The sequence below is a fragment of the Salmo trutta genome, chromosome 15, assembly GCF_901001165.1.
Source record: "Salmo trutta chromosome 15, fSalTru1.1, whole genome shotgun sequence".
Classification (NCBI taxonomy): Eukaryota; Metazoa; Chordata; class Actinopteri; order Salmoniformes; family Salmonidae; genus Salmo; species Salmo trutta.
The window spans coordinates 14151850-14164675 of NC_042971.1; positions in this window are offsets into that span (position 1 = coordinate 14151850).

Genomic DNA, 12826 nt, shown 5'->3' on the forward strand with positions numbered 1-12826 from the left:
GGACACAAGTCAAATCAATGCACAATTTCTAGGACCAATACTCTATCGGGGAGAAGTTAACATTGGCCATCTTTGACAAGATGAAGTGTGTGTTCCCTTGTGCTTTTGTACTGTGTTTGAGCCTGTCAAAGCAGTGAGGACGTATTAACTGCTACTTACGATGTGAATGAAGTCGATTGGCGTTGCGATATACAGGTCCCAGTTCAGCTTATCTAGTATGATCCTCTCCATGCGAAGAATCTCCGCTGTTGAAAAGTTGCATCCGCTCTGCACAACAAGGCCCTTGACTGATCCAATCACCTGTTTCAACAGACATCAGCAAGGGAGCTAATAAACATATTGTATTAAAACTAGCGTTGTGTTTTATTTTGATTATAAGAAAGAATAAACTTATGTTCACTATGTTCAATTATGTTTTGATAAACTTCCAAGAGATAAAAATCCCACCTCATCTTCCTCATTGATTTTTGCTGAGAGAATCAGAGAGGTGAAGGCGATACACTTCAGGTATTTGGGCGGGGCCTGAAACAGAAGACAGAAGGTGATGTAGCACCTCTATAATTTAGCAGAATGTGAGCTGTGAATTGTTTTCAAGAACAGAAGATTTCCATACCTTCACTGTTGCTAGAAGTCTGTTCAGAACACAGCCTCCAAGAGCAAATGTTTCTTGACAGAAGTTGAACAGTCTGCACATTTCACCCAGCCACAGGATCACATCTTGCAGTTGGAATGGGGTAATGTCAGTACCCTGTGTGCAATGGAAAGAATCAAGAGGTCAGAACTTTGCAGGGGTGTGTGGTGAATGTGTTAGACTGTGTCAAACATTAGGCTCAGTCAAGATGGTAGCCCATATACCTGAATGCAGCTGTTCTTGAAGACTGGCACTTTCCAGAGGCGCATCTCCCTGCCCAGTGCGTCCTCCAATAACGCCACCAACCGTTGGTTCTCTGCAGCGCCTGGGTTCTTCATTGTGACCTTGGTGCCGGCCAGAGTTCCCCACCACCTAAGAAGGACACACCGTGTAGTGTTACAGGCCATGCCATTTACAGTGGGAGAATGAAATGGATCACATTACAGCTAAACACAACTTCATAGGTTACATTGAAAGTCAAAGTCATAGATACTTTGCAACAAAACCTTTTCTGAAATGTCCAATCAATAGCCCAAGGTTCTCCTTTCTTCTTCACAAAGGGTTAATGTAATGTCACTTTCCCCAGGCTAGAAATGTCTAATTTGGATAGTCTAATTCTAAACAACTGATTTCTGAGCAAAATGTGCCAACCAGTGGAGTAAAGTACTTAAGTCGTACTTTAAAGTATTTTTCACTTAATATGTTTTTTGAGGTATCTGTACTTCACTACATTCCTAAAGAAAACATTGTACTTTTTACTTCATACATTTTCCCTGACAACCCAAAGTACTAGTTATATATTGAATGCTTAGCAGGACAGGAAAATTGTGAAATTCACACTTATCAAGAGAACACGTGGTCATCCCTACTGCCTATGTTCTGGCAGACTCACTAAACACAAATGCATCTTTTGTAAATAATGTGAGTGTTGGAGTGTGCCCCTGGCTATCTGGAAATTTGCTTTGCTTAATATAAGGAATATGAAATTATTTAGACTTTTACTTTTGATACTTAAGTATATTTTCGCAATTAAGTATCAAAAGTAAATGTAAGTATATTTAAAACTTTTAGTTAAAATACTTTTAGACTTTTACTCAAGTAGTATTTTACTGGGTGACTTTCAATTTTACTTGACTAACTTTCTATTAAGGTACTTTTACTCAAGTATGACAATTGGGTACTTTTTCCATCACTGGTGTCAACCTAATCAGCCTGGTCATCTCATAGACTAGACTTAACATAGACACTCATTAGTATATGTTAGGTTTGGAATGGTTACATAAAACAGAAGGTTACTTAAAGCTGGGGCCCTACAAAATTAACATAGAAATGTGACTTATAGTCATTCTAGTCGAACGTAAGTCTAGGCGGTTGATCTGTTCTATGTGTACTATTTCTATGCTTCCCATTATTAAGTTTCATTTTTGCGTCTTTTACTTTCGGTGTTGTACACCAGTTTCAAACAGATGAAAATACAATGATTTTGGTTATGGATGGGTAGGTGTGTAACTCGAACGTCTGATAACTCAAAGGTTGCGTATTCGAATCTTATCACGGACAACTTTAGCAACTACTTAACATGTTACGTAACCCTTCCTAACCACCTAGCTAATGTTAGCCACAACAAATAGGAATTCCTAAAATATCAAACATATTGCAAATTCTTAATATATTGTACCAATTGCAATTCGTAAAATATACGAATTGTAATTCGTGACATATAATACGAAATGGATGACGGACGGACGACATCCACAAATGAATACATACGAAACCTAACATATTCTAAAAGGAGGGCAATATCTTTACATTTACTATGTTAAGTCTACCCCTGAGTCAAGTTGCAGCAATGGATTGTACATAAGCACCGAAGAGATTTTTCAACAGTGTACAAAAGCATACAGCGCTCCATTGATAGATTGACTAGGCAGGAAATCATGAAATAAGCGTTACATTCTTGTTAAGGCACGCAATTTTTTGATTTTCGTATGCTGTGTGCAACAATTTTGCACATTCATAAATTATTCACTTTTGCTTGTGCATAAAAACAAGACATATGGGCGGGATAGTGAACAGCTGCAGCTGAAGTCAATTGCTTTTGTTTTGCATCTCAGATGCTGCCGTGATATCTTTCTACCCTTTATTTCTTCAATTAGTCTTCTTACCTTTCGAAATGCAGATATGTTCTTCGACAACAGGCGCATTTATATTCAGGTTTTAATCCGCCATGTTTACGAAAGCAAGATTATGCAATCAAACAAGATGGAATTTGTCAGTAACAATAGTACAGGATTTCCTCGCAATCTAGTTCACAACCAAATAAAAGACACATACTTAATTTCATACAGTCTTATACGGATGTATAAACACTACATAAAAATGATGAAAAAAAATAAAGACTGCACATAAGAGAGAAACAACATCTAGCCCAGCAGCGACTGTTTTGAATGCCCCTGACTCCGCCTATCTTTTCATCATGTCCGTAATAAAACATTGTGTTAGTGGGGCAAACATACGGGATCCGTTACACAAAATGGTCGAGCCTCCACCGAAAATGTCCCTACAACATGTACTGTAAAATACTATTAAGTAATATTATTTGGGCTAGGCTACTTGTATCATGTGCATGAAACGAATGGTCTGATTTTGGGCATTGTGTTTCAAACAATGAAACCTTATCGGGTTGTTTTCCTTCTGCAGCACTCTCTGAGCCAGAGACAAAGGAGACACAACATTATGAGGGCCCCCAGCCCCTATAACAGTGGTCGGATGTTGTGGGTAGACTAAGCTTGCCGGTTGTTCTCCCTCAAGCACTAGGCCTTCTTTTCATAAATTACCACAATTCTAGATATTTTTTTAAGGAACAAGAATACAACACAAAAACAACTGTAAGCATAGATGTTGTTAGGCTACTGCATAGAGGATGGAAAGAATATGACCATCTACGGACATTACATAAATCAGTTACTCCAAAACAAGTAGGCATAATACCGCTGTTGCAGAAATGCATATTTGCCATAGATAACATTTCTGGTGAAGGGTGCACTTGCGGCCTGCAATTCGGGACGTTCCTACATCTATACTTCTATTGGTAAATGTTTAAGCTAGGACAGGCGGGAGGCGAGGGCAATCCAATATATTAGGTGGCGTTAATGCACAATAACGTTGGATACCAGCCGCCGATAAACCCCACTGAAGAAGAGGCTGGTAACTAGCCATACACCATTAGACAGTGTCCTTTGTTCCCGCCTGTCGGGCATTGTTTTCTGCAGTTCTGTTAACGACGGCAGGGGGCATGTGTTCAGCAGGCGGTAGCGGAGGACACTGTGTGCTAGCTTAGCCAGCTATTCTGGTACACAGCAGGCGGGAGGCGGTGGTGACCCCGTGAACTAGCATGCTAGCTATAGCTTGAATGATTTTTGCAGTTCGTTCCAGTCATTGGCAGCAGAGAACTGGAAGGAAAAGCGGCCAAACGAGGAATTGGCTTTGGGGGTGACCAGTGAGATATACCTGCTGGAGCGCGTGCTACGGGTGGGTGCTCCTATGGTGACCAGTGAGCTGAGATAAGGCGGGGCTTTACATAGTAAAGACTTGTAGATGACCTAGAGCCAGTGGGTTTGGCGACGAGTATGAAGCAATGACCAGCTAACGAGAGCGTACAGGTCGCAGTGGTGGGTAATATATGGGGCTTTGGTGACAAAACAGATTGCACTGTGATAGACTGCACCCAATTTGTTGAGTAGAGTGTTGGAGGCTATTTTATAAATGACATCGCCGAAGTCGAGGATCGGTAGGATGGTCAGTTTTACGAGGGTATGTTTGGCAGCATGATTGAAGGATGCTAGTTTGCGAAATAGGAAGCCGATTCTAGATTTAATTTTGGATTGGAGATGCTTAATGTGAGTCTGGAAGGAGAGTTTACAGTCTAGCCAGACACCTAGTTATTTGTAGTTGTCCACATATTCTAAGTCAGAACCGTCCAGAGTAGTGATGCTGGAGGGGCGGGCAGGTGCGGGCAGCAATCGGTTGAAGAGCATGCATTTAGTTTTACTTTCATTTAAGAGCAGTTGGAGGCTACGGAAGGAGAGTTGTATGGCATTGAAGCTCGTTTGGAGGTTAGTTAACACAGTGTCCAAAGAAGGGCCAGAAGTATACAGAATGGTGTCGTCTGCGTAGAGGTGGATCAGAGATTCACCAGCAGCGAGAGCGACATCATTGATGTATACAGAGGAGAGAGTCGGCCCAAGAATTGAACCCTGTGGGACCCCCATAGAGACTGCCAGAGGTTCGGACAACAGGCCCTCCGATTTGACACACTGAACTCTATCAGAGAAGTAGTTGGTGAACCAGGCGAGGCAATCATTTGAGAAACCAAGGCTGTTGAGTCTGCCAATAAGAATGTGGTGATTGACAGAGTCGAAAGCCTTGGCCAGGTCGATGAATACGGCTGCACAGTAATGTCTCTTATCAATGGCGGTTGTGATATCGTTTAGGACCTTGAGCGTGGCTGAGGTGCACCCATGACCAGCTCTGAAACCAGATTGCATAGCGGAGAAGGTAAGGTGGGATTCGAAATGGTTGGTAATCTGTTTGTTAACTTGGCATTCAAAGACCTTAGAAAGGCAGGGTAGGATAGATATAGGTCTGTAGCAATTTGGGTCAAGAGTGTCTCCCCCTTTGAAGAGGGGGATGACCGCGGCAGCTTTCCAATCTTTGGGAATCTCAGACGATACGAAAGAGAGGTTGAACAGGCTAGTAATAGGGGTTGCAACAATTTCGGCATATCATTTTAAAAAGAGAGGGTCCAGATTTTCTAGCCTGGCTGATTTGTAGAGGTCCAGATTTTGCAGCTCTTTCAGAACTTCAGATATCTGGATTTTGGTGAAGGAGAAGTGGGGGAGGTTTGGGCGAGTTGCTGTGAGGAGCGCAGGGCATGGCCAGCCGTAGAAAAATGCTTATTGAAATTCTCAATTATAGTGGATTTATCGGTGGTGACAGTGTTTCCTAGCCTCAGTGCAGTGGGCAGCTAGGAGGAGGTGCTCTTATTCTTCGTGGACTTTACAGTGTCCCTGAACATTTTTGAGTTTGTGCTATAGGATGCAAATTTCTGCTTGAAAAAGCTAGCCTTAGCTTTCCTAACTGCCTGTGTATATTGGTTCCTAACTTCCATGAAAAGTTGCATATCACGGGGGCTATTCGATGCTAACGCAGAACGCCACAGGATGTTTTTGTGCTGGTCAATGGCAGTCAGGTCTGGAGTGAACCAAGGGCTATATCTGTTCCTGGTTAAAAAAATGAAAGGGGCATGCTTATTTAAGATGGTGAGGAAGGCACTTTTAAAGAATAACCAGGAATCCTCTACTGATGGGATGTGGTCAATATCCTTCCAGGATACCTGGGCCAGGTCGATTAGAAAGGCCTGCTCGCTGAAGTGTTTTAGGGAGCGTTTGTTAGTGATGAGGGGTGGTCATTTGACCGCAGACCCGTTATGGATGCAGGCAATGAGGCAGTGATTGCTGAGATCTTGGTTGAAAACAGCAGAGGTATATTTGGAGGGTAAATTGGCTAGGATGATATCTATGAGGGTGCCCGTGTTTACGGATTTGGGGTTGTACCTGGTGGGTTCATTGATAATTTGTGAGAGATTGAGGGCATCAAGCCTAGATTGTAGGATGGCCGGGGTGTTAAGGATGTCCCAGTTTAGGTCACCTAGCAGCACGAGCTCTGAAGATAGATGGGGGGCAATCAGTTCCATATGGTGTCCAGGGCACAGCTGGGGGCAGAGGGTGGTCTATAGCAAGTGGCAATGGTGAGAGACTTGTTTCTGGAAAGGTGGATTTTTAAAAGTAGAAGTTCGAATTGTTTGGGTACAGACCTGGATAGTAAGACAGAACGCTGCAGTAGGTTGCAACACCGCCCCCTTTGACAGTTCTATCTTGTCGGAAAATGTTATAGTTAGGTATGGAAATTTCAGGGTTTTTGGTGGTCTTCCTGAGTCAGGATTCAGACACGGCTAGGACATCCGGGTTGGCAGAGTGTGCCTGGGCAGTGGATAAAACAAACTTAGGGAGGAGACTTCTAATGTTAACATGCATGAAACCAAGGCTTTTACGGTTACAGAAGTCAACAAATGATAGCACCTGGGGAATGGAGCTACTACTCCATAGGAAAATTGGAGGAGTAGGATAAGGGTACGGCTAAAGGCTAAAATATCTGGTCATCTAGTACGTTCAGAACAGAGAGTAAAAGGAGCAGATTTCTGGGCACGGCAGAATAGATTCAAGGCATAATGTACAGAAAAAGGTATGGTAGGATGTGAATACAGTGAGGGTAAAGCTGTGCATAGAGTGACGATGAAAGAGATATTGTATCTAGAAATATAATTTAAACCAGGTGATGTCATGGCATACTTGAGGGGGGGTGGGAGTTCTGCAGGAATGCCCACATGCAGGAACGCCCTGAATTACAGGCTGCACAGTATTGACGTTTTGGACGACCAAAAATACTTTTGGTTATGGAAAATATATTTCCCTGCAGTTTAGATGGTGATTCTATACACTATACTGGTTTGTTTTGTCACATAAACTGAAATTATGTGAACTATTAGAATTTTAGCAACCAGGAAATGATGAAGCGATTTCTCCATAGTGCATCTTTATTGACATAAAAGTCAGTGCAGCGCAATGCTTTCACAACTGTGTTGGTGTGTTTGGACCATGATAGGTCCTTAGTGATGTGGGCATCGAGGAACTTGAAGCTCTTGACCCGCTCCACTACAGTCCCATCGATGTGAATGGGGACGTGCTCGGCCCTCCATTTCCTGTCGTCCACGATAAGCTCCTTTGCCTTGCTGACGTTGAGGGAGAGGTTGTTGTCCTGACACCACACTGTCAGGTCTCTGACCTCCTTAATCATGGTGTTGGAGTCGTGCGTGGCCAAGCTGTCGTTGGTAAATAGGGAGCACAGGAGGGGAAGAAGAACACACCCCTGAGTGTAGGTGACAAAACATACACCACGCTGACCCTCACCACCTGGGAGTATCCTGTCAGGAAGTCCAGGATCCAATTGCAAAGGGAGGTGTTCAGTCCTAGGGTCCTTAGTTTTGTGATGAGCTTGGGGGGCACTATGGGGTTGACCGCTGAGCTGTAGTCAATGAACAGCCTTCTTACGTAGGTGTTCCTTTTGTCTAGGTGGGAAAGGGCAGTGTGGAGTGCAATAGAAATTGCGTCATCTGTGGATCTGTTTGGGCAGTATGCGAATTGGAGTGGGTCCAGGGTGTCTGGGATGATGGTGTTGATGTGAGCCATAACCAACCTTTCAAAGCATTTCATGGCCACAGGTGTGAGTGCTATGGGGGGATAATCATTTAGACAGGTTACCTTGGCATTCTTGGGCACATGGACTATGGTGGTCTGCTGGAAACAGATATTACAGACTAGGTCAGGGACCAGTTGAAAATGTCAGTGAAGGCACTTGCCAGCTTGTCAGCGCATGCTCTGAGTACACGTCCTGGTAATCCATTTGGCCCTGCGACCTTGTGAATGTTAACGTCTTTAAAGGTCTTTCATCGGCTATGGAGAGTGAGATCACACAGTTGTCCAAAACAGCGGGTGCTCTCATGCATGGTTCAGTGTTGCAAGCCTCGAAGCAAGCATATAAGGTATTTAGCTCATTTGGTAGGGTGCAGCTGGGCAGCTTGCAGCTGGGTTTCCCTTTGTAATCCGTGATAGTTTGCAAGCTTGACACATCTGACGAGTGTCTGACGAGTAGTCGGATTCGAGTAGTCGGACGGGTAGTCGGATTCGATCTTAGTCCTGTATTGACACTTTGCCTGTTTGATTGTTTGTCGGAGGGCATAGTGGGATTTCTTATAAGCGTTCGGATTAGTGTCTCACTCCTTGAAAGTGGCAGCTCTAGCATTTAGTTCAGTGCAGATGTTGCCTTTAATCCATGGCTTCTAGTTGGGATATGTAGGTACGGTCACTGTGGGGACGACGTCGTCGATGCACTTATTAAAACCTGTTGGGGCTAGGGGGCAGTATTTTCACGGCCGGATAAAAAAACGTACCCGATTTAAACTACTCTTTCCCAGAAACGAAAATATGCATATAATAGTAGATTTGGATAGAAAACACTCTAAAGTTTCTAAAACTGTTTGAAAGGAAAGAGACCGATGCTGGCACTAAAACTGCACTCAATGAGTATAACAGAACTCATATGGCAGGCCAAAACCTGAGAAGATTCCATACAGGAAGTGCCCTGTCTGACAATTTGTTGTCCTTCTGTTGCATCTCTATTGAAATTACAGCATCTGTGCTGTTACGTGACACTTTCTAAGGCTTCCATTGGCTCTCTAAAGCCCTCAGAAAGCAGAATGACGCGTCTCCTGTCTCTGGGCAAAGTACAGCAGCAGAGTTTGTAAGTGGCCTGCCTGGGGACAGTGACACTGGAGATGCGCGTTCACGAGACTTCGCCATTTTTTTATTTCTCTCTTTGAATGAATACAACGAGAAAAATAGCATAAAAATTGATTTTAAACAGCGTTTGACATGCTTCTAAGTATGGTAATGGAATATTTTGACATTTTTTGTCACGAAATGCTCTCGCGCGTTACCCTTCGGATAGTGACCTGAACGCACGAACAAAACGGAGGTATTTGGATATAACTATCGATTATTTGGAACCAAAACAACATTTGTTGTTGAAGTAGAAGTCCTGGGAGTGCATTCTGACGAAGAACAGCAAAGGTAATCCAATTTTTCTAATAGTAATTCTGAGTTTAGTGAGCACCAAACTTGGTGGGTGTCAAATTAGCTAGCCTGTGATGGCCGAGCTATGTACTGAGAATATTGCAAAATGTGCTTTCGCCGAAAAGCTATTTTAAATTTTTTAGGTATTTGTATTTCGCGCCACGCGATTCTACTGGCTGTTGAATAAGGTGGGGCGCTAACGTCCCACTGGCCCAGAGAGCTTAATGAAGCCAGTGACTGATGTGGTATGTCATCGGATGAATCCTAGAACATATTCTAGTTGTGCTAGCAAAACAGTCCTGTAGCTTAGCATCCGCTTCATCGGAACACTTACATATTGAGCGTGTCACTGGTACTTCCTGTTTGATTTTTTGCTTGTAAGCAGGAACCAGAAGGATAAAGTTATGGTAATATTTGCCAAATGGAGGGTGAGGGAGAGCTTTGAAAGATCCCTTTGTGTGGAGTTAAGGTGATCTAGAGTTTTTTTCCCCTCTAGTTGCATTTCTACATGCTGATAGAAACGATGTAAGACGGATTTGCATTAAAATCACCAGCCACTAGGACCGTCGCCTCTGGGTAAGCATTTTCTTGTTTGCTTATGGCCATATACAGCTCATTGAGTGCAGTTTTAGTGCCAGCATCGGTTTGTGGTGGTAAGTAGACAGCTACAAAAAATATAGATTAAAAGTCTTTTGGTAAATATTATGGTCTACAGCGTATCATGAGGTATTCTAACTCAGGCAAGCAGAACCTTGAGACTTCCTTAATATTAGAGATTGCGCACCAGCTGTTGTTAACAAAGCGACACACCACACCCCCTGAGTTTACACAACGCCGACATTCTGTCCTGCCAATGTATAGAAAAAACAGCTACATTTGTATTTTCCATGTCCTTGTTCAGCCACGACTCGGAGAAACATATTACAGTTTGATCACGTTGGAAGGATAGTTTCGAACGGAGCTCGTCCAGTTTATTCTCCAGTAATTGCACGTTCGCCAGTAGAATGGAGGGTAGAAGCGCTTTACGACGTAGTCTTGTCAGGTATCCCGCATGCCGGCCTCTATAATGCCGCCTCTTCCTTTTTTGAGTGTCCGGGATTTGGGCCTGGACCGGGATGAGCAGTATGTAATTCGCATCCTATTCACACATCAAGTAGAAATTCTCATCCAAATTGAGGTTAGTGATTGCTGTTCTGACGTCCAGAAGCTCTTTTCGGTCAAAGGAAATTATGGCGGAAACATTATGCACAAATAAGTTAAGATCAGCTTAAAAAAACACAAAATTGCACAATTGGTCAGAAGCCCGTAAAACGGCTACTATTCCCTCTAGCGCCATCTTGACAAAGTTAAGTTCCACAGCAATACAGTTTGGAAACCTTTGGAACTTAACTTTCATATAAGAGAGAAATAATCTTTAAAATACAAAAGATACACTTACTGTGCAGTTTAGCAAAGTTGCACCCGGCTGTTTTCACACACCGCCTCGGCTATTACACATCCTCTCACCTTGAGCTAGCTTTCCATTGGACCATTCTATTCCACATTTCCAGCTGGTTCGCATGTGTCTCTCACAATACGGATATCATTGCATGCGCGATAGAACAGCAGAGTACACTTTTTTTTTTTTATTACGTTGCTTGATGCTCCTTTTCAAAAAACGAAACAAAAACAATAACAAATGAGCTTGGGGCGACCAGTGGCACTGTTTTACCTTTTGCCATTAAGAGTTTTTTGTAGGAAACAGGGCCGGCCCAAGCCTTTTGGGGCAATTATATAACTAATTTAATGCAATTCTACTAATTTTGCCATGGGGTTGAGAGGAACAGTTGCAGTTTTACAGCTAATTCCCTGCAATTTTACACATTTTGCCATGGAGTTGAGATAAATGTTTGCAGTTTTAAAGCTAATTCCATGCAATTCTACACGTTTTGCTATGGGGTGGAGAGAAATGTTTGCAGTTTTAAAGTTAATTTCCTGAAATTCTAGACATTTTGCCATGACTTATGCCATATTAATATGATATCTGGGTGAGAGTGACTAACGAAATCAATGGAGGCCCCCTGGAGGTCAGGACCCCTGGGCACGTGCTCTTGGTGCCCAGCCTGTCACACCCTGATCAGTTTCACCTGTCCTAGTTATTGTCTCCACCCCCTCCAGGTGTCGCTTATTTTCCCCAGTGTATTTATCCCTGTGTTTCCTGTCTCTCTGTGCCAGTTCGTCTTGTATGTTAGTCAAGTCAACCAGCGTATTTTTCCCGTACTCCTTTTGCTATTATCTTTTTGCTAGTCCTCCCAGTTTTGACCCCTGCCTGACTCTGGACTTCTTTCCTGCCTGCCTGATCATCCTGCCTGGCCTGACCTTGATTCTGCCTGCCCTTCGGTACCTTTTGGACTCTGAACTGGTTTTGACCCTTTTGCCTGTCCACGACCATTCTCTTGCCCTCCCCTATTGGATTAATAAATATTGTAAGACTCCAACCATCTGCCTCCTGTGTCTGCATCTGGGTCTCACCTTGTGTCATGATACAGTCAGTAATTTGTCCATGATTACTACAGGTTTAGATAGCTGGCTAGACTAATTTACCAATCTAAAATATATATTATAATTTTTGGGGGTCAGGGGCTCCGGCTAAGTGACCACTGATGTTGCTTATGCCCAGGGCCGGCCTTGGAGGAAACATCACATTAAGGTAATCAAATACATTTGACACATTTGATAGGTCAGTGGTGACTTCTGGCTCTAAATCATTTACTCACAGGCTGGTAGGTATTTAGACCTCCCCCAGGGCCAATACACCTCATAAATCACTCTTAACCATGAAACTGAAAGAAGTTATACCGCAACCACAATTTGTGGCACACTTCTCGCTCTGCTGGCATTTGTTCTCTTTGGTTCTCCCCAAATAAATAGTGTTTTTCTTTAACGACTCCAGGCATTTCCTAATCCATGTTGCAGTTCCTCAACAAAAGTCTCTAAACAGCTTTCGATGTGGCATAGTTTTTTGATACCTTCTCAAGTTGTCCTAGTAGAAAACTGTGACATCAACCTTTGTTATTAGACCCTCAATAAAAGATACCAGTATAGCAAAAACACAGATCTTTAAATATATTTTGACATAATTATATAAAATAATGGTGCACTGCCATTAATGCTGTTACAACAAATACATTTTAACATTTTGGTCATTTAGCAGACACTCTTATCCAGAGCGACTTACAGTACAGGAGCATTTAGGGTTTAGTGCCTTGATCGAGAGCACATCATCAACAGATTTTTCATTTAGTTGATTCAAACCAGCGACCTTTCGGTTACTGGCCCAACTTTCTTAACCGCTAGGCTACCTGCCGCCCATATACATTATTTAGCTGTGAGTAGAGACCGTTTCAAAGTGCATCGGAGAACATTCAGTAGGCCTACTTGTGGTGATGAGCAAGATGTACTTTTT